The 20276-nt window shown below is 43.2% G+C and overlaps 1 protein-coding gene and 1 long non-coding RNA gene across 5 annotated transcripts in view; both read left to right on the top strand.

Moving 5' to 3' along the window:
• Positions 1-20276, top strand: part of LOC103723479 (uncharacterized) — a 50175-nt gene that overhangs the window by 14957 nt on the left and 14942 nt on the right. The gene's annotated exons all lie outside the window — the stretch shown is intronic.
• LOC148715341 (uncharacterized) lies at positions 7285-17350 on the top strand. Its single transcript, XR_016396090.1, has 3 exons — positions 7285-7404; positions 8140-9359; positions 16593-17350. It is a non-coding gene; the product is annotated as an uncharacterized LOC148715341 (long non-coding RNA).

The following is a 20276-nucleotide window of genomic DNA, read 5'->3' as shown; positions in this document are numbered from 1 at the left end:
GATCCAGCAAAGAACGGAATGAAAAGAACTAAATAAACTGAATAAAAATGTAAAAATAAAATTTGGAAGTGGCTAAGAGGGAGAAGAATTTTTCCAGAATTTTTCCACTATTTTTCTGAAATTTTTCGTGCTTCCAAAGAGATGAAATCAAGGGGTTTAAATAGGGGTTTTTACAGGGGCCGTTTGGTCATTTGCGGACGCGTTTTCAAACGCGTCCGTTTTCAAATGCGTAACGCCCGCTGGGCGTTACCTTTTCTCAAACGCGCACGCGGCCCGAGATTTTGGCCGCGTGCGCATTTAAGTTTTTTTTTTTTCAACAATCCCCCACAAAAAAAAACTTAAATAATTTTAAAATCAAAATAAAATGCTGGATATCTTATATTATGTAATAGGTGTAGGTACCTTTCGGTTTGAACCTTCACTTAGTGACAATTGATTACATCTGTGGAGCCAAGGTGGTCTTAACCTTGAACCTCGGTCCATGGCTCAGATTAAATCAACAACACACATAATATAGCCCGATCTGGGTTCTAAGCGGGTTGCGCTGTTATGGCCATGCGCAGATATCTATCATGTGCTTTTTAGGGAATCGCCCATTTCCCATAATCGCGGCCTCACGACTGCACATATAGGTGAGTCCTAATAAGGAAGCTAGCAAGGAAGCTCCTGCCTCTTGGGTCTCGGACTCATTAAGAGTTATACAAACGAACTCATCCTACCGCTTGCTTTTATGAGCACTAGCGCCATAGGGATGAGGAAAACATGAAATAGTGCTCCTCTTAGTCACACTCCGGTTTGTTTCTACCCATTGAACCTTTTAAGGTTGGGTTCCCACCGTGGTGATCTATCTTTATGGGCTAAGCCCCATCCCCCTCGACGACTCTAGAACTACTGTTCTAGACAAGCCTTTAGTAAGCTGATCAGCCAAGTTATTTTCTGATTTAACAAAATTTAAGGCAACAACATTATTTTTCAATTTATATCTTAATGATTTATGACGCACTTTTAAGTGCCTGTTCATTTTTACATTGGCATTTTCTTGGTTGCACTTATCTATTGCAGATTTACAGTCACAATGTAAGGAGACAGGTGGTAAAGGTGACTCATCTACAGGAAGGTCTATTAGTAGATCTCTGAGCCACTCAGCCTCAGTACTAGTACTGTCTAAAGCTATCAGTTCAGACTCCATGGTACTCCTAGATATTAAGGTTTGTTTGGTGGATTTCCAAGACACAGCAGCACCTCCTAGGAGAAAGACGTATCCTGTGGTGGATTTAACATCTAAGGTATCGCTGATCCAGTTGGCATCACTATAGCCTTCTAGAACAGCAGGAAACCCACTAAAGTGCAAACTATAGGACTTGGTACCCTTAAGATACCTAAGAATTCTCTCTAATGCTGTCCAGTGATCTCTATTTGGATTAATAGTATATCTACTAAGTCTATTTACAGCATATGCTATGTCTGGCCTGGTGTAGTTTGTTAGGAATCCTAGTGAGCCTATGATTTGAGCATATAGGCTTTGAAGGACAGGAGTTCCTAAGTTCTTCTTAAGATGAGTAGAGGGATCAAATGGAGTAGAGACAGGCTGACAATCGGAATAATTAAATTTATTAAGTATCTTGTCAACATAATGACTTTGGGATAACTCAATACTTTTTGCACTTCTAATTATTTTGGTATTTAAAATTAAGTCAGCTTGTCCCAAGTCTTTCATATCAAACTTATGAGTTAAGAATTGTTTTACTTCATCAATTATCTGAAGATCTGTCCCAAAGATCAGTATATCATCTACATAGAGGCACAAGATCACAAATTTGTGTCCAACTCTCTTGTGGTATACACATTCGTCTGTACTATTGATTTCAAATCCAAATGTCAGTATGGTTTCATCAAATTTCAAGTGCCATTGCTTGGGTGCTTGTTTAAGACCATAAAGAGATCTGACTAGTCTGCAAACTTTATTTTCTTGGCCTGGAATTTTAAATCCCTCTGGCTGGTCCATATAAATTTCTTCATTTAAGTCTCCATTTAGAAAAGCTGTCTTAACATCCATCTGATGAATCACTAATTTATGAATGGAGGCTAATGCTATAAGGACTCTAATAGTAGTAATCCTAGCTACAGGTGCATAAACATCAAAGAAATCTACCCCAGGTCTCTGAGTAAAGCCCTTGGCAACTAATCTAGCCTTAAATTTATCTACAGAGCCATCAGGCCTAAGTTTCTTCTTAAAGATCCATTTGCACCCTATAGTTTTACAACCAGGAGGAAGATCAGTCAATTCCCAAGTATGATTTTGGATAATTGACTGCATCTCATTATCCACAGCTTCTCTCCAAAAAGGTGAATCCAAGGATTTCATTGCGTCCTCAAAGGTAGTTGGAGAGTCCTCTATAAGAAAAGTATAGAAGTCATCTCCAAATGTTTTCTCTACCCTGGATCTCTTACTCCTTCTAGGATCTGCTTCTACTTCTACTTCACTTGTCCTTATTTTACTAGAGCTACTAGCTATACCACTATCTACTCTAGTCTTAAGTGGAAAGGTGCCTTCAAAATATGTTGCATCTCTGGCTTCTATGATGGTGTTGTTACTAATATCACTTTCTTCTGAATTTATCACTAGAAATCTATTGGCATTACTATTGGCTGCATAACCTATGAATATGGCATCCACTGTTTTAGGCCCTATTTTCTTTCTCTTAAAATCAGGTATTTTAACTTTTGCCGAGCACCCCCACACTTTCAAATAGCTAAGATTAGGTTTTCTATGTTTCCAAACTTCATATGGTGTTAGATCATTATTTTTAGAGGGAATCCTATTAAGGATATAACAGGCTGAAACAAGAGCTTCCCCCCACAAATTTTCTGGCACTCCTGAGCTTATAAGCATGGAGTTCACCATATCCATTAAAGTCCTATTCTTCCTTTCTGCTACTCCATTTGATTGGGGAGAATAGGGTGCAGTCACTTCATGAATGATTCCATGATCTTCACAAAATTGAGTTATATCATTGGATGTATATTCACCTCCCCGATCTGATCTCAGAATTTTAATTTTCTTTTCTTGTTGGTTCTCAGCTTCGATCTTAAATATTTTAAATTTGCTGAGCACCTCATCCTTGGTTTTAATTAGATAGATATAACAGAATTTGGATAGATCATCTATAAAGGTCACAAAATATTTGTTACCTCCTCTAGAAGTTCTACCAGAGTCACAAACATCACTATGGATCAACTCTAATAGATCTGAATCCCTATTAACGGATTTAAAAGGCTTCCTAGGGAGTTTAGCTTCTACACAAATTTGACATTTCTCATGGTTCTTAAGATCACTTTTTGGTATTAGATTTAGGTTCATAAGTTGCTTAATTGAATTATAATTTACATGACCTAATCTACCATGCCAAATAGAAGGGGGTTCTATATTCATAATCAAATGATTTTCATTTATTAAAGGAGCTATTACATTCAACTTGAACAATCCTTCACTAAGGAATCCTTTTCCAATAAACATTACACCATGAGAAATTACAACCTTATTGGACTCAAAAACAAGACGAAAGCCTTGCTGGACAAGCAAGGAACCACTAATGAGATTTCTCCTAACAACTGGAACATGTTGGACGCCGTGCAGGGACAGGACTTTTCCAGATGTAAGCTTTAAGTCCACACGTCCTACTCCTAACACACGCGCCTCCGAGCTGTTTGCCATGATCACAGCTCCTCCACTTGAGATCTGGTAAGAAGAAAACCAGGAGCGATCCGAACAAATATGAATACCAGCTCCGGTATCAATCCACCAATCAAGTGCTTGTAAAGTCATGTTAACTTCAGGAGTGAAGGAAACAGACCTGAAAGCTGTCTCAGAGGAGCCAGCGCCGGAAGTCACCATGTTGACTTGAGCACTGGATGTGTGTGGACCCTTCTTCTTAGATTGAAGAGGTGCAGTTTTCTTATAGAAGCACTGGGGAGACAAATGGTTGGTCCGACCACACACATAACAGAAACGAGCACCACCTTCCTCTTTTTTTCTTCTTCTGCTCCTGGGATTGAATAGGCTTCCCATTGTAGTGGTGGTTAGGGTTTCTAGGGTTGTAGGGTTTCTTCTTGAAATTCTTACGGAAGGGTCGGTTCTGATTTTTCTTAGGAGGAGCTTCTACATTATATGCATTATTTTTGGGTCCAGTAGAGGTATTATTTCTGAGCCTATGCTGCTCTTCAATCCTAATGGAGTTTAAGACTTGGGTTAGGGTGAGAACTCCTTGGGTATGGCTCAGGGTCTTGGCAAAATCAGACCAGGAAGTAGGTAGTTTATCTATCAGACAGGCTACCTGGAATGATTCATCCAAATTGGTTCCATTAGCCCTAAGCTGGTGATCAGGGTTTCAAATTCATGAATTTGGTCATTCATAGGCTTTGAGTCCACCATCCTAAACTTATTGAAATCGGAGGCCTTGAACCTCTTTACCCCAGCATCATCAAGACCATATTTGCTATCTAGGGTGTCCCAGAGTTCTTTGGCACTCTTGGCTGTGTAATAGATATCATACAGCCTCTCAGAAAGAGCACCTAGAATTCTATGGATACAATGATAATCTATCTCATCAGGTGTCCTAGAGGGTGTGCTAGTGGAGGCAGAATGTTCAGTGTTGGAAGAGGTAGTTGGGTTGGACCCATTATCAACTTCGGTCGTACTTTCACCTATGGCTGAGATTAACCCTAATGTGGTGAGCCAGAACCGCATTTGATTCTGCCACCTCCTAAAGTTATGGCCATCAAATTTTTCAGGTTTGGCACTAAGATGGTCACTAGTGTTTGAGGCCATAGAATCAGGGTTACAGAATAGTGACAGAAACCTGATTGAAGGCAAAAAATCTATGTCAAAAGGTTGCACTAATATTTATATTGAACTTTGGATGTCTAATTGATATATTCAAAAAACTAATAGCCAGATCAGCTCCAGATCGGTGGTGGAGCACTAGGCTCACTTAAGTACCAGCCTTTCTTAGGCACGTATGCCTTTTTGACAAGCTTTTCTTAGACACTATTAGTTAGTGGATATAATCACTAGAAATCACACAAATTCAATATTTAAAATAACCTAAATGCAAATTTAAACGAATTAACTAATTTTTGAATTTTTCGTTTGACCTTTCCGAATTAGTAACGATTGATTACTAAATTTAATTCTAGCAAAACAATTATTGTAATTGAAATCTAATTTATCAATTCAATAAATTATATATATTAGAATTGATTTATTTTCTTATTAGAATAATTAATTACTAATTTTGTAGCAAATCAATTATGTAATTAAGATGTCAATTCAATGAATTAAAAGATTTATTTCTTTATTAGAATAATTGATTGAGATCTAATAAGTCAATTCAATGAATTAAAAGATTTATTCCTTTATTAAAATAATTGATTGAGATCTAATAGGTCAATTCAATAGATTAATTATTATGTATCAACCAATTTCCGAATTTCCCGTTTGAATGGGATCTGGAAATTACTCCTTGAGGAGTCCAAATGGAGGTATAATAAACCTCTTGGAGGTTAACCAAATTATTACCTCTTTAGAATAATTTATTATTAATGATGTGCTAGCAAAAACAATTATTGCAATTAAAATCTAATATGCCACAATTGTAATAAAAAAAATTTAGTTAATTATATATTACTAACAAAAGCAAATACTTCTTTGGATTGTTAGCAATATATCATATAAATAAACAATAATTCTATTAATTCAATTAATGGAAAATCTTAAAGGGAATAATATACATGCATATCATTCGGCATCCAAATAATTCTATTTTAATGCAAAATAAATCTATTCTAGCACAAAATAAATCTATGCATTTAATAAATTTATATTATAGAATTTCAAATCCTACAAATCTACTAATATTAAATTAAAAATAAAAGTAGAAGAAAGTAGCCTGATTGAAGGCAGGTCGAAGCGCGTAGACGCTGTCCCAAAGAAGTATTTGCCCCCACGTACGGGTCACCCGGCAATCCTTCTCGGAGATACGACGACCCTACAACTTCTTCTTCGGTACGTCTCGGAAGAAGTCAAAGCGAACCCGATCGAACTTGCAGATCCAGCAAAGAACGGAATGAAAAGAACTAAATAAACTGAATAAAAATGTAAAAATAAAATTTGGAAGTGGCTAAGAGGGAGAAGAATTTTTCCAGAATTTTTCCACTATTTTTCTGAAATTTTTCGTGCTTCCAAAGAGATGAAATCAAGGGGTTTAAATAGGGGTTTTTATAGGGGCCGTTTGGTCATTTGCGGACGCGTTTTCAAACGCGTCCGTTTTCAAATGGGGTAGTTCTATATACACCCCCCCTATTGCTCAGGACACCCCCCAAAAACAAAAAAAAATACCCAAACTAACCTTTAGTGTAATTACCATATTGCCCTTGAAATTTTCTCATACACCCCCCTTCCTCCTCCTCCGTTTCGTTTTGAAAAGAAAAAAAAAAACACCCCTCAAACCCCCCTTAAACCCCTCCTCCCCCGTTCCCCCTTCTCCCTCTCGTCGCCGGCATTCTCCCGATCTCCGACCACCTCGCCGGCTTCTCCCGGAACCACCTCGCCGGCTTCTCCCGAATTTTTTTTTTTTCATGGTTCGTGCTCCGTTCGGCACTGGATCGCCGAACAAAAGGCTTCTGTTCGGCTGAACAGTGCCGAACAGAAGCCTTCTGTTCGGCAACCCTCAACCGAACAGATCTGTTCGGCTGCACAGTGCCGAACAGAAGGCTTCTGTCCGGCACTGTTCAGCCGAACAGAAGCCTTTTGTTCGGCGATCCAGTGCCGAACAGAGCACGAACCGTGAAAAAAAAAAATTCGGGAGAAGCCGGCGAGGTGGTTCCGGGAGAAGCCGGCGAGGTGGTCGGAGATCGGGAGAATGCCGGCGACGAGAGGGAGAAGGGGGAACGGGGGGGTTTTGGGCGTTGGCGAGGTGTTTTGGAGGGGAAGAGCGGGGTGGGGGGGGTTTGGGGGGTGTAGAGAGCAATTTAGGTGAGGGGGTGGGGAGGGTGGGGGGTAATTTAGAAATTTTTAATTTTTTAGGGGTGTCCTTAGCAAATGGGGGGTGTAGAGAGTATTTAATTTTTTTTTAATTTTTGGGGGGTGTCCTGAGCAATAGGGGGGGTGCATATAGAACCACCCTTTCAAATGCGTAACGCCCGCTGGGCGTTACCTTTTCTCAAACGCGCACGCGGCCCGAGATTTTGGCCGCGTGCGCATTTAAGTTTTTTTTTTTTTCAACAGTGGGAACTTTGCGATGTGTACAAGCCATCATCAAAATGCAAGCACTTGCATGGGCACGCCATGCACGTCAACTAGAGGAGAAGTTTGCTGCAGAAGGGAAGCTTGATGAGAAACTCCAGGTAGATTCCTCGATGTAAAACCTCTTGATGAAGCTCTTGCTTCATTCTTGATTCCACATATCTTGCCTATAGCAACCAGGGTTGCCTCATTGACTGGCTAATGTTCCAAACTAGTATTAAGTGGGTCTTGGACTAATTCTTATGCTAGACTAAAAAATTTAGCAGATTCCAATCCTGTATTGACTATTTCCATATGCTAAATGAACCAACCAATGCTATGCCAACTGTTGTGTATTGTTGATGGCCTACGTTCTTTCTTTTCTAACCTGTTAAGCAAGTACTGCTGTGGTTGCCCACTGTTGAGACCTGGACATGCTTTTCTATCTTTTTTTTTTCTTTTTTCTTCACTTTGTACTTTTCTACTTTTCCAACTAGGCCATCAAATCCATCTTAACAGTAATTACTAATCTGAGTCTTATCTTCCACTGAAATTTAACTTTTTGTTTCTCATATATTGTCATTAAAACCTAGATTGCTATTTCTTCTTTTAAACCATATCTCTTGTTTTTCATATGCAATTTAAGTTTGGCCTTTTCTCGTGTCAGGTTAGTGGTGGCATGAAATCAGATATAGCATATACTTCAATCGATAAGTTTCTTTCCAATGCTTTCGCTCGTCTGCTATGATTGCAGATCTCCTCATCCCGTTTCTGCTTTTCAATTTTAGTATAAAGTTTCTTTCTGTATTTAATCTTTCAAATAGAAGCTTATAGTTTGGTACTTCATGCATGGCAAGCTTTTGGAGTCAAGGCCTAGGATCAAACCCATTCATGTTAGTTGTGAGACTCTGAGTTCTGACTCAGCATGGACATGGTTGGAAAGGTGGATGGCTGTGTCTTCAGAAATAGGGCAGCAGCAGGAGTTTAATTTAGATAAAGATTATCAGGGAGATAAGCCAAAGCCTAACCTTGCCGCTTCTGAAATACTAAACGCGGTTCATGATTCTGTTGCCCCTATATCATCAGATTCAAAGTCATCTCCCTGTGAATCACCAGACCCAATGGAAGGTGTAGGGGATTTAATAAAGAAAAATTCTGGTGAATATGAAATTCATATTTCTGTATCTATTCCTCATCAAAGCAATAGCTCTGTAGCAATAGATGACCAAGAGCAGTCTCCTTACGAGAGTGAGACATCAGGCATGATAGAAGAGAATAGTGAATCAGCAGCCCCAATTGAAGGTGAAATAGATTTAATATGAAAAAAATTCTGCTGAATATCAAACAAATGTTCCTATATCAATTCCAAATCACGAAATGAGTTCTGCATTGAAAAATGGCCAAGAGCAGTTCCAGTTTGAGGGTGAGACTTCAGGCGTTATAGAAGAGAATAGAAAAATTGGGAGAATTGAGGAGACACCTGATTCTATCGCGAGTCAAGTACCAGTGAAATCAGATGCAACTTCACTGTCCTTACTTGGTAATAATTCTGCCAAGCCTGGATTTGACATGGAAAACCTGAAGTGTACTATTGAAAGGGCAACTTGTGAATCACTGGAGACTGAAGGAAAAAAGTGTGCATTAAGGTCAAGAAGGGCATCAAGTCCAGCATTTGCTTCTGTACAATCAAAATTTGAGGAACTGAGCGCAGTTTCTAGTGCGAGTAGGTCTGTCACTTCTGTTTATGGAGGTTCCGGAGTTCAGTCTAAACTAGTCCATCCTCAAGTTGATTCTTTGACGAAGACCAAGGAGCTTAGCATGATGGAGAACTCAATATCTCACTGTCAAGAATTCTGCTTTAGAATGTGGCACTGAGATATCTGTCTCTTCTCCATTTGACTTGCTAGAAGGATCTGAAGTTGATGGCAAGGGTGGTATACTTGCAATTGGAGCTTTAGATGAAGGAAACCATAATTTGACTGATGGTGCTGATAGTGCATTAAATCATGAAAATATCAATTCTGAAACAAAATTTCATCATTCTGAGTCAGATGTGCTACAGCCACAAGAACTTAATGTCACGCCCCGGACCCGGATCCGTGACACGGCCGTGCTATTGCCGACTACCGTCCATAATAGCACGCAGCCTCATACCTGGGTAACAGGGTAGTCAAACCAACCGAATCTTTTCATATGAAAGCATTCTTAGTACAACCTGCTGGTCAGTACCCAAATACAGAGCTTCTATGTAGTTTATGTACACAATAGTATACTTGCTTCACCCCAAAAGAAAGAAGCCCTGATACCAGATTAACGTGTCTCTGGCAGCTATCAGTGGTAAGGATCTGAAAGAAAAAGTAAATGAACGGATATGAGCTACACGGCTCAGTAAGTAATCATACATAATCTTACCGGATCGAACATAATGGTAACCATGTTTATGCAGGGTTTGAGAAGTTGACATGCGTGTTATCTAATAATCATCATGGCATAATATGTATGCAATTTAAACAAGCAGTAGTGCAAATCACAAAATATTCATAATATATGCATATAAACCGTGCCCCCGGCATGCCGTGGTCCTTTTTCTCTCGGATGCTACTGCGAAGTCAGACTCGACCACTGGCGGGGCCAGCTCAGTTACTATTCAGCCACTGGCGGGGCAGGCTCAGTTACTATTCAGCCACTGGCAGGGCAAGCTCAGTTACTATTCAGCCACTGGTGGGGCAGGCCCAATTCCAATTCAGCCACTGGCGGGGCAGGCTCAGTTACTATTCAGCCACTAGCGGGGCAGCTCAGTTACTATTCAGCCACTGGCGGGGCAAGCTCAGTTACTATTCAGCCACTGGCGGCTCAGTCATTCTCAGTAGCATCTTTGAGCCCATTATAGTGCCTCTGGGCTAGCTAAGACTTTATAAACTTACATGCATGATTAAAATATCAGTATCATCATGTTGCATACATAGCCATAGCTTCTGGGATCATGCAAATTACTTATGCATTGTAACATATCATGCATGAAACATATATTCTTAAAAAAAATGCTGAGGAAACATTAATAACATGATATGATCCAAAACAGGATTAGAACAGGTTACTTACTTTCTTCACAAATCATATATACAATTCAAATTGTATGAAAAACCCTGGTTCATCTTATAAAATGTAATACAAGATCTACGATAAGATTAAGACAGATTACTTACATTCTTCACTAATCATGCATACAATTCAAATTGTATGAAAAACACTGGTTCATCTTATAAAACGTAATACAAGATCTACGATAGGATTAAGACAGATTACTTACATTCTTCACTAATCATGCATACAATTCAAATTGTATGAAAAACACTGGTTCATCTTATAAAACGTAATACAAGATCTACGATAGGATTAAGACAGATTACTTACATTCTTCACTAATCATGCATACAATTCAAATTGTATGAAAAACACTGGTTCATCTTATAAAACGTAATACAAGATCTACGATAGGATTAAGACAGATTACTTACATTCTTCACTAATCATGCATACAATTCAAATTGTATGAAAAACACTGGTTCATCTTATAAAACGTAATACAAGATCTACGATAGGATTAAGACAGATTACTTACATTCTTCACTAATCATGCATACAATTCAAATTGTATGAAAAACACTGATTCATCTTATAAAACGTAATACAAGATCTACGATAGGATTAAGACAGATTACTTACATCAATTCACTTTCCAAATTGCTCAAGTCCAGGTGACAAATCCTTAATCACCTAAAATAACATCATAGGGTTTACATTATTCCCCATTTATTTATTATAAAATCTCTTAGTTCATCATACTATGAACTTACTTGCTTGGGTCCTATCCAAGGATTTAGCCCAAGTCCAATTTGAAGCCTTTGGGGTTCGATTTAAAACCAAATTGGGTCCACATGGGTTGATTGGGTTTTTAATTAAAGGATTGGGCCTCGTTTATAATTGGGTCCAACCTTTTCTAGCCAATTGGATCCTCTGATTTGGTCAATGTGGCTCATTTGGGCCTGAGTCAGGATTAGCCCAAGGTCAATTCGACCTTCTGTCAGTTGAATTGGGCTTGAATTGGGCCTGATTTACAATCAATTAGGTCTGCTGAGACCAAATCAGCTTAATTGGATTCGGACCCAATTTAATTTGGGCTTAATTCGGTTCAGATTTGACCCAATTTGCAGTTTGGGCTCGTCCAGACTTAGCCCAATCTAATTGAGCTCGGATTTAGACTTGCCCAGTCTAATTGAGCTTAGGTTAGTCAAATTTGGCTAAACCCCCTCTTTTTATATTATATTTTTTTTCTTTCTTTTTTTCTTTTTCTTTCCCTTTTTCTTCCCTTTTTCTTCTCTTCTCCTTCTTCTTTTCTTCTCCTTCCCGAAGCTTCCTCTCCTCCGTTCTCTTTCATCCCGATCTCCCCCTTCCTCTCTTCTCCGACGATGGGAGCACGACGAGCGGAAAGGGAGGACGGCGAGCGGAAGAAGGCCGGGCCACAACCGGCGGCGTCCACGGCTAGGCCCCACGGCGTCCTCGGCCGAGCCTGGGACGACGGTGCTCGCGGCCGAAGCCGGCGGCCGCCGCACACGACGAGGAGGATGAGTCTCCTCTTCCTCTCTTCTTTTCCCTCTTCCTTTCTTTCTTTCATTCTTCTTCTTTTCTTCAACCTCCCTTCACCAACCCCATATTCTCTCTCTCTCACTCCCAAACCCTCTCTCTTCCTCTCTCCATTCTTCCCCTGTGAAGGAAGAAGGGGGGTTTGGGAGGGCCAAGCCACAGTCGGCGGTGTCACGGCCGGGCTCGCGGCGTCCACAGCCGCGCCTGCGGCTGAGCCCACGGCCGCGCCTGCGGCGGCCTTCTCTTCTCCCACGGGGAAGAGATGCCGGGAGAAGCCGGCGGCACTGCGGGATGCACGCGGCCGCTCCCTTGGTCTGCCAGCAGCCGACGCCCGCGCCGACGGGATCACGGCTGAAGCCGATGGCCGTCGCCGGTGGCTCTCGGCCTGCCAACAATCCCCTTCCTCCCTTCTTTATTTGTTTCTTTGTTGTCTTGCACAAAACAGGGGGAGAGAAGGCAGGGGGCTTACCTGGCTTCCGAAGGGGATTGCAGTGTCCCGTGCTCCGGTGCCTCCATTCCAACACCTCCTCTGCCGGTTCACAGGTTCTTGAGATTTTTGAAGGGAGAACTAGTAGGTTTTTAAGTGGTTTGGGGGGGGGGGTGCGAGGTGTCACGCCCAGCTTCTTCCTCATGAAAGGCTTAACAGCTGGGTCTTCCACAGCTTCCCAGCTGGCCCTACCCTAGTCACATCCATCCTCAGGCTATGAGATAGCAGCCATCAAATGGCTGCCAACAATGGGCCCCAGTTGGGCCCATTAGGTGTCCTGGCCCAATGCTCAAGTACGGGCCCAAAAAGGTATTGGGCTTAAATTGGGCCCGGATATTACATCCTACCCTCCTTAAAATAAATTTCGTCCTCGAAATTAAACATACCTCAGGTGGACCGATGTAGTGAGGACTCATTTTGCCGTATCGCCCAAATCGGGCAACACCCTTGAAAAGAACATTTTTAGGTAGACAAAGTTTCCCTCCAAAAATTTCAGTTCTCATAGCTTAATAAGAATCGCCCGGTAGGGGGCCTTGATGATGGGTCCCTCTCCTAAGATCGATGGTGAATTCGATTTCTCAACCAGGGGTAATTCCGGTAATTCATCAGGGTAAATGTCTGAGTATTCCCTATTTCTTATAGCTACCTAGCAGTCAAGAGTTTAGGGTGAAACTGAAATAAATTGCTTTCTTCGACTAAAGTATTATGACAATCTTAACATATTATGATACTCTTAACTACCCATTACCCCAAATTTTTTTTTTTTACGGTTATAGTCTTGTTAAACCTAGAGCTCTGATACCACTAGATGTCACGCCCCGGACCCGGATCCGTGACACGGCCGTGCTATTGCCGACTACCGTCCATAATAGCACGCAGCCTCATACCTGGGTAACAGGGTAGTCAAACCAACCAATCTTTTCATATGAAAGCATTCTTAGTACAACCTGCTGGTCAGTACCCAAATACAGAGCTTCTATGTAGTTTATGTACACAATAGTATACTTGCTTCACCCCAAAAGAAAGAAGCCCTGATACCAGATTAACGTGTCTCTGGCAGCTATCAGTGGTAAGGATCTGAAAGAAAAAGTAAATGAACGGATATGAGCTACACGGCTCAGTAAGTAATCATACATAATCTTACCGGATCGAACATAATGGTAACCATGTTTATGCAGGGTTTGAGAAGTTGACATGCGTGTTATCTAATAATCATCATGGCATAATATGTATGCAATTTAAACAAGCAGTAGTGCAAATCACAAAATTTTCATAATATATGCATATAAACCGTGCCCCCGGCATGCCGTGGTCCTTTTTCTCTCGGATGCTACTGCGAAGTCAGACTCGACCACTGGCGGGGCCAGCTCAGTTACTATTCAGCCACTGGCGGGGCAGGCTCAGTTACTATTCAGCCACTGGCAGGGCAAGCTCAGTTACTATTCAGCCACTGGCGGGGCAGGCCCAATTCCAATTCAGCCACTGGCGGGGCAGGCTCAGTTACTATTCAGCCACTGGCGGGGCAGCTCAGTTACTATTCAGCCACTGACGGCTCAGTCATTCTCAGTAGCATCTTTGAGCCCATTATAGTGCCTCTGGGCTAGCTAAGACTTTATAAACTTACATGCATGATTAAAATATCAGTATCATCATGTTGCATACATAGCCATAGCTTCTGGGATCATGCAAATTACTTATGCATTGTAACATATCATGCATGAAACATATATTCTTAAAAAAAATGCTGAGGAAACATTAATAACATGATATGATCCAAAACAGGATTAGAACAGGTTACTTACTTTCTTCACAAATCATATATACAATTCAAATTGTATGAAAAACCCTGGTTCATCTTATAAAATGTAATACAAGATCTACGATAAGATTAAGACAGATTACTTACATTCTTCACTAATCATGCATACAATTCAAATTGTATGAAAAACACTGGTTCATCTTATAAAACGTAATACAAGATCTACGATAGGATTAAGACAGATTACTTACATTCTTCACTAATCATGCATACAATTCAAATTGTATGAAAAACACTGGTTCATCTTATAAAACGTAATACAAGATCTACGATAGGATTAAGACAGATTACTTACATTCTTCACTAATCATGCATACAATTCAAATTGTATGAAAAACACTGGTTCATCTTATAAAACGTAATACAAGATCTACGATAGGATTAAGACAGATTACTTACATTCTTCACTAATCATGCATACAATTCAAATTGTATGAAAAACACTGGTTCATCTTATAAAACGTAATACAAGATCTACGATAGGATTAAGACAGATTACTTACATTCTTCACTAATCATGCATACAATTCAAATTGTATGAAAAACACTGATTCATCTTATAAAACGTAATACAAGATCTACGATAGGATTAAGACAGATTACTTACATCAATTCACTTTCCAAATTGCTCAAGTCCAGGTGACAAATCCTTAATCACCTAAAATAACATCATAGGGTTTACATTATTCCCCATTTATTTATTATAAAATCTCTTAGTTCATCATACTATGAACTTACTTGCTTGGGTCCTATCCAAGGATTTAGCCCAAGTCCAATTTGAAGCCTTTGGGGTTCGATTTAAAACCAAATTGGGTCCACATGGGTTGATTGGGTTTTTAATTAAAGGATTGGGCCTCGTTTATAATTGGGTCCAACCTTTTCTAGCCAATTGGATCCTCTGATTTGGTCAATGTGGCTCATTTGGGCCTGAGTCAGGATTAGCCCAAGGTCAATTCGACCTTCTGTCAGTTGAATTGGGCTTGAATTGGGCCTGATTTACAATCAATTAGGTCTGCTGAGACCAAATCAGCTTAATTGGATTCGGACCCAATTTAATTTGGGCTTAATTCGGTTCAGATTTGACCCAATTTGCAGTTTGGGCTCGTCCAGACTTAGCCCAATCTAATTGAGCTCGGATTTAGACTTGCCCAGTCTAATTGAGCTTAGGTTAGTCAAATTTGGCTAAACCCCCTCTTTTTATATTATATTTTTTTTCTTTCTTTTTTTCTTTTTCTTTCCCTTTTTCTTCCCTTTTTCTTCTCTTCTCCTTCTTCTTTTCTTCTCCTTCCCGAAGCTTCCTCTCCTCCGTTCTCTTTCATCCCGATCTCCCCCTTCCTCTCTTCTCCGACGATGGGAGCACGACGAGCGGAAAGGGAGGACGGCGAGCGGAAGAAGGCCGGGCCACAACCGGCGGCGTCCACGGCTAGGCCCCACGGCGTCCTCGGCCGAGCCTGGGACGACGGTGCTCGCGGCCGAAGCCGGCGGCCGCCGCACACGACGAGGAGGATGAGTCTCCTCTTCCTCTCTTCTTTTCCCTCTTCCTTTCTTTCTTTCATTCTTCTTCTTTTCTTCAACCTCCCTTCACCAACCCCATATTCTCTCTCTCTCACTCCCAAACCCTCTCTCTTCCTCTCTCCATTCTTCCCCTGTGAAGGAAGAAGGGGGGTTTGGGAGGGCCAAGCCACAGTCGGCGGTGTCACGGCCGGGCTCGCGGCGTCCACAGCCGCGCCTGCGGCTGAGCCCACGGCCGCGCCTGCGGCGGCCTTCTCTTCTCCCACGGGGAAGAGATGCCGGGAGAAGCCGGCGGCACTGCGGGATGCACGCGGCCGCTCCCTTGGTCTGCCAGCAGCCGACGCCCGCGCCGACGGGATCACGGCTGAAGCCGATGGCCGTCGCCGGTGGCTCTCGGCCTGCCAACAATCCCCTTCCTCCCTTCTTTATTTGTTTCTTTGTTGTCTTGCACAAAACAGGGGGAGAGAAGGCAGGGGGCTTACCTGGCTTCCGAAGGGGATTGCAGTGTCCCGTGCTCCGGTGCCTCCATTCCAACACCTCCTCTGCCGGTTCACAGGTTCTTGAGATTTTTGAAGGGAGAACTAGTAGGTTTTTAAGTGGTTTGGGGGGGGGGGGTGCGAGGTGTCACGCCCAGCTTCTTCCTCATGAAAGGCTTAACAGCTGGGTCTTCCACAGCTTCCCAGCTGGCCCTACCCTAGTCACATCCATCCTCAGGCTATGAGATAGCAGCCATCAAATGGCTGCCAACAATGGGCCCCAGTTGGGCCCATTAGGTGTCCTGGCCCAATGCTCAAGTACGGGCCCAAAAAGGTATTGGGCTTAAATTGGGCCCGGATATTACACTTAAGGGAAGTGATAGAAATTTGTCCGGTACTGTTAATGCAGTTGATTCATTACAGCAGCATCAACTGCCAGCAGAGTCAATAGCATCAAGTATTCAGAATCAAGTTCAAAATCTAAAATGTACACAAGTTTGTAGTTCATCCCCAAAGGTTTCTTTGAGAAGCCATGCAACTGATTCAGAACGACACAGGACACCATCAAGACAGCTCTGAACAAAAACTAGAACAACCAAGGCAGGAAACAACATCCATGCTCAAAAGCCGAGATCTCCATTGGCATGCAAGAACTCACCATCAATTCAAAAGAATGACTCAGGAACAAGCAAAAGCACGGAATATCTGCCAAAGGATGCAAAGAATGCCGAAGGACACAGCACATTTGGGATAGCTAAACCTGATCGCATTGATCATGAGTCCAGGGACAGCAGCAGCATTCCCTTCCAAGATATATGCAAGCCATTTAATCTGCAAGGGCTAAGTTTCATGATAGTGTTTCTGATGAGGACATCAGAGCCCTTCATCCAGATGATCCTGAGCCCCCTAATTGAGTCAGACCCGTTTATTTGCATATTTATTTTATTTATTTTATTTCTGGGTTCATTTGCATTTTAGGGCTTATTTGTGTTATTTGTGGGCTTATTAGGAGTTATTTTTGTGTAAGGGGGTTTTATGTTAATTGTGTTTATTTGGCCCTATATATTGGGGACTATTTTCATGATTAGGGTTTTAATAAATGATTAAGAACTTTCTTTTCCCCCATATCTTATTCTTCTTCTTCCTCCTCCTCCCCTTCTCTTCTTCCTGCGTTTCTAGAACCTCTTCTTCTTTCTCCCTCTCTTGTTCTTCCTTTTTCTCCTCTTTCCCCACACTTGTGCTGCATCAACTTGGTATCAGAGCTTCGGCTTTGCCACTGCTGCCAAAGCCACGATCCAGCGTTCCCTTTCTTCCCTCTTTCTCGGTTTTCACCAGGCGCGCGCGCTCTCTCTCGGTTTTCACCAGCCCCCCCTCCCTCCCCTCTGTCGGTTTTCACCAGAGAAAAAAAAAAAAAGAAACCCGTGCAGTGGGATCCTCCACCGCCCGACACACCCGCGACCACCATCACTCCCGCTCGCCGCCGCAGGCCACCTGCGGTCACCACCTCTAAGTGAGGTCAGGTCCCCATCCTCCCTCTCGGTTGTCACAAAGAACAAAGGAAGGGCCCCGCCAGAGATTTCCCCTTCTGCCCATCGCCGTGTCTGCGCCAACTGCCGCCCCACCTCGCAGCGCCACCGACTCGCCACCGGAGATCGTCGCGTCCCCACGAGAGCGCCGCCGCCCCGAGTGCTTCGCGTCCGCCACCAACCGTCGGCGTCGGGTCCATAGAGGGGACCGCCGCCGACCTTCGCCACAGGCCATGAAGCCGTGGCCGTGATCTCGCCACCGCCGCAGGTCGCGGAGCTGCCGCCGTGATCCCTGCCTCGGCCCGCAGCTGCCGCCGCGAAGATCGACGCCCTCCCGAATCCGTCGGGAGGTTGAAGAAGGTTGGGGCAACGGGTAAGTCTCAGACCCGTTAGCCCGCCTCACTAGCCCGGATCCGTTCCGAAGAAAAAAAAAGACGCACGTGACCGCACGTGCTGCCTAAAAAAAGAAAAAAAAAGAAAACCTTTGCACGTGACTGCACGTGCGTAATTCAAAAAAAAAAAAACCTACATGTTCATCTTCCTCGATTGGCTGTCCCTCACCGCGTCTCCGCCGAGCTGCGCCACCACGCCCGCCGCCGTGCGACACCTCCTTCGGGCGCCTCTTTCCCGCGGTCGACCACCGACGATCGAAGCCGACCGCCACCAAGCCCCGACGACGCCCTCCCCGCCGAGCCGCACCACATGCGTACCCTTCGTCGCCTCCGCCCGTGCCGCTCCGCCTTTGCTGCCTCCGCCCGTGACGCCTCCTGCCGCCGCCGAGATCCGCCTCCGCCCGTGCCACCTCCTGCCGCCGCCTCGCCATCCCTGCCGCTCCCGCGACCGCCTGATTGCCACCACCGCTGCATCCTTCTCCGCACCTGCGTGCTCCACCACTGCCGCCGTGCGCCATCGGCCGCTGCCTACTCCAGACGAACCGCTTGCAGCGCCCATCGCCGAGCCTTCGTCCGAGCCGCTCCCATCCAGCTCTCATCCGCGATCAGGGACACCCTATGTGCCAAGCTGCCAGCCGAGAGGTGGCATCAGGCCACATCCGAGCCCGACCGGCCTAGCCCAGTTGTCCTCAGCAGGCCGCCAGCCCAGCCCGTGCGCCGTACTGTAGCGCGGTCCAAGCCCAATCGGCCGCAGACCCTGTTTCAGGCCCAATCCAGCCATTTTTTCAGTCCATTCCAGAAGCCCAGGAGCCCCTTGTGCTGCAAATCCAGAACCACAGCTCCAGCTAGTTTCGCTCGGCGCCAACTTCGTGCTCGAGAATCTACAACGGACGCTTCCGGTTGACTGTATCCACCATAGGTAACAGGTTGTTCTTTCTTTTGGGCTTGTTTATCTAATTATGTTCTAGTTCTCGTGCATGACGGTCCTATTTTGAAAACTTACTTTCCTGTCAAACTGCAAAACCTAGAACATTTACTACCACACCCATCATACCCACCATTTAAATCTAAATATTAAATTAGCACACTTTAGCAATAGGATAATTCTCAACATCCGTCGATCAGATTACTTTAGAATTAGAACGACTGTAATACGTGCTTGCAACCTAATTTCTCATAGTAATTAATTTTCTACTTTAACTCTGAAATAACTAAAGTACAAATTAGTAATATTTAATTTTAAGTTATCTTTGTGAAAATTTGCTGATTTCTGAATTTATAGTAGATTGCAGTAGTAAGTTGTCTTGCATTGCATTTGGTAAGTTAGGGTTCATTAGTAGCATTGTATATCATATCACCAACTAGAGTAGTCCCTGCATGCCAACCCGTAGTGGTAGAGAGTACCTCCTCACTGACTCTCAGACCCCTTTACCCACCATGGACCCCAGTGTTCTACAAAATATTTTGGAACAATTAGCTGCATTACGAGCTGATCGAGACGAATTCAAATGAGAGATCCGTGCTCTAGTGCAACACCCTAGGACTCCTAAACCGTCAACCCCAATTGCAACTTATCCCGAGTTTGGTTTGACCACACCACCTGTAGCTTTTCCCCATCCCCCTAGGAACCAACCTCCTCCTGATCATCAGCGCGATCTTAATGAGCGACTACTTCGTACCGTACGAGTAGATGCCCCCACATTTGCTGGTCAATTAGAACCGAGTGTGTACCTTGATTGGAGAGCAGCCATGGATAACTATTTTGAGTGGTACGAAATGACTGACGATAGAAAAGTACGATTCATTAAAATGAAGCTTATTGGGCAAGCTCACTGGTACTGGCATAATGTTGAACATATGCGTGAGACCCAAAGGCTTCCTTGTATCACTACCTGGGAGGATATGAAGGAAAAGCTGAATGAGAAGTATCTGCCATTCTCTTACCGACAACGCCTTATGGATAGGTGGCAGAAACTAACTCAAGGGACATCAACCGTTGCTGATTACATTGCACGATTTGAGGAGTTTCATATGAGGTGCGGTGTAATCGAAGAGGAGACTGTTACTCTCTCTAGATTTCAGGCAGGACTTTGCGAGGAGATCCAGAAAGAACTAATCCTCCGAGAGATTACTACTCT

Source organism: Phoenix dactylifera, chromosome 1 (assembly GCF_051530095.1).
Source record: "Phoenix dactylifera cultivar Ajwa chromosome 1, Ajwa_hap1_PhDact_Kaust_v1.1, whole genome shotgun sequence".
Lineage (NCBI taxonomy): Eukaryota > Viridiplantae > Streptophyta > Magnoliopsida > Arecales > Arecaceae > Phoenix > Phoenix dactylifera.
This window is presented reverse-complemented; position numbering and strand designations above follow the sequence as displayed.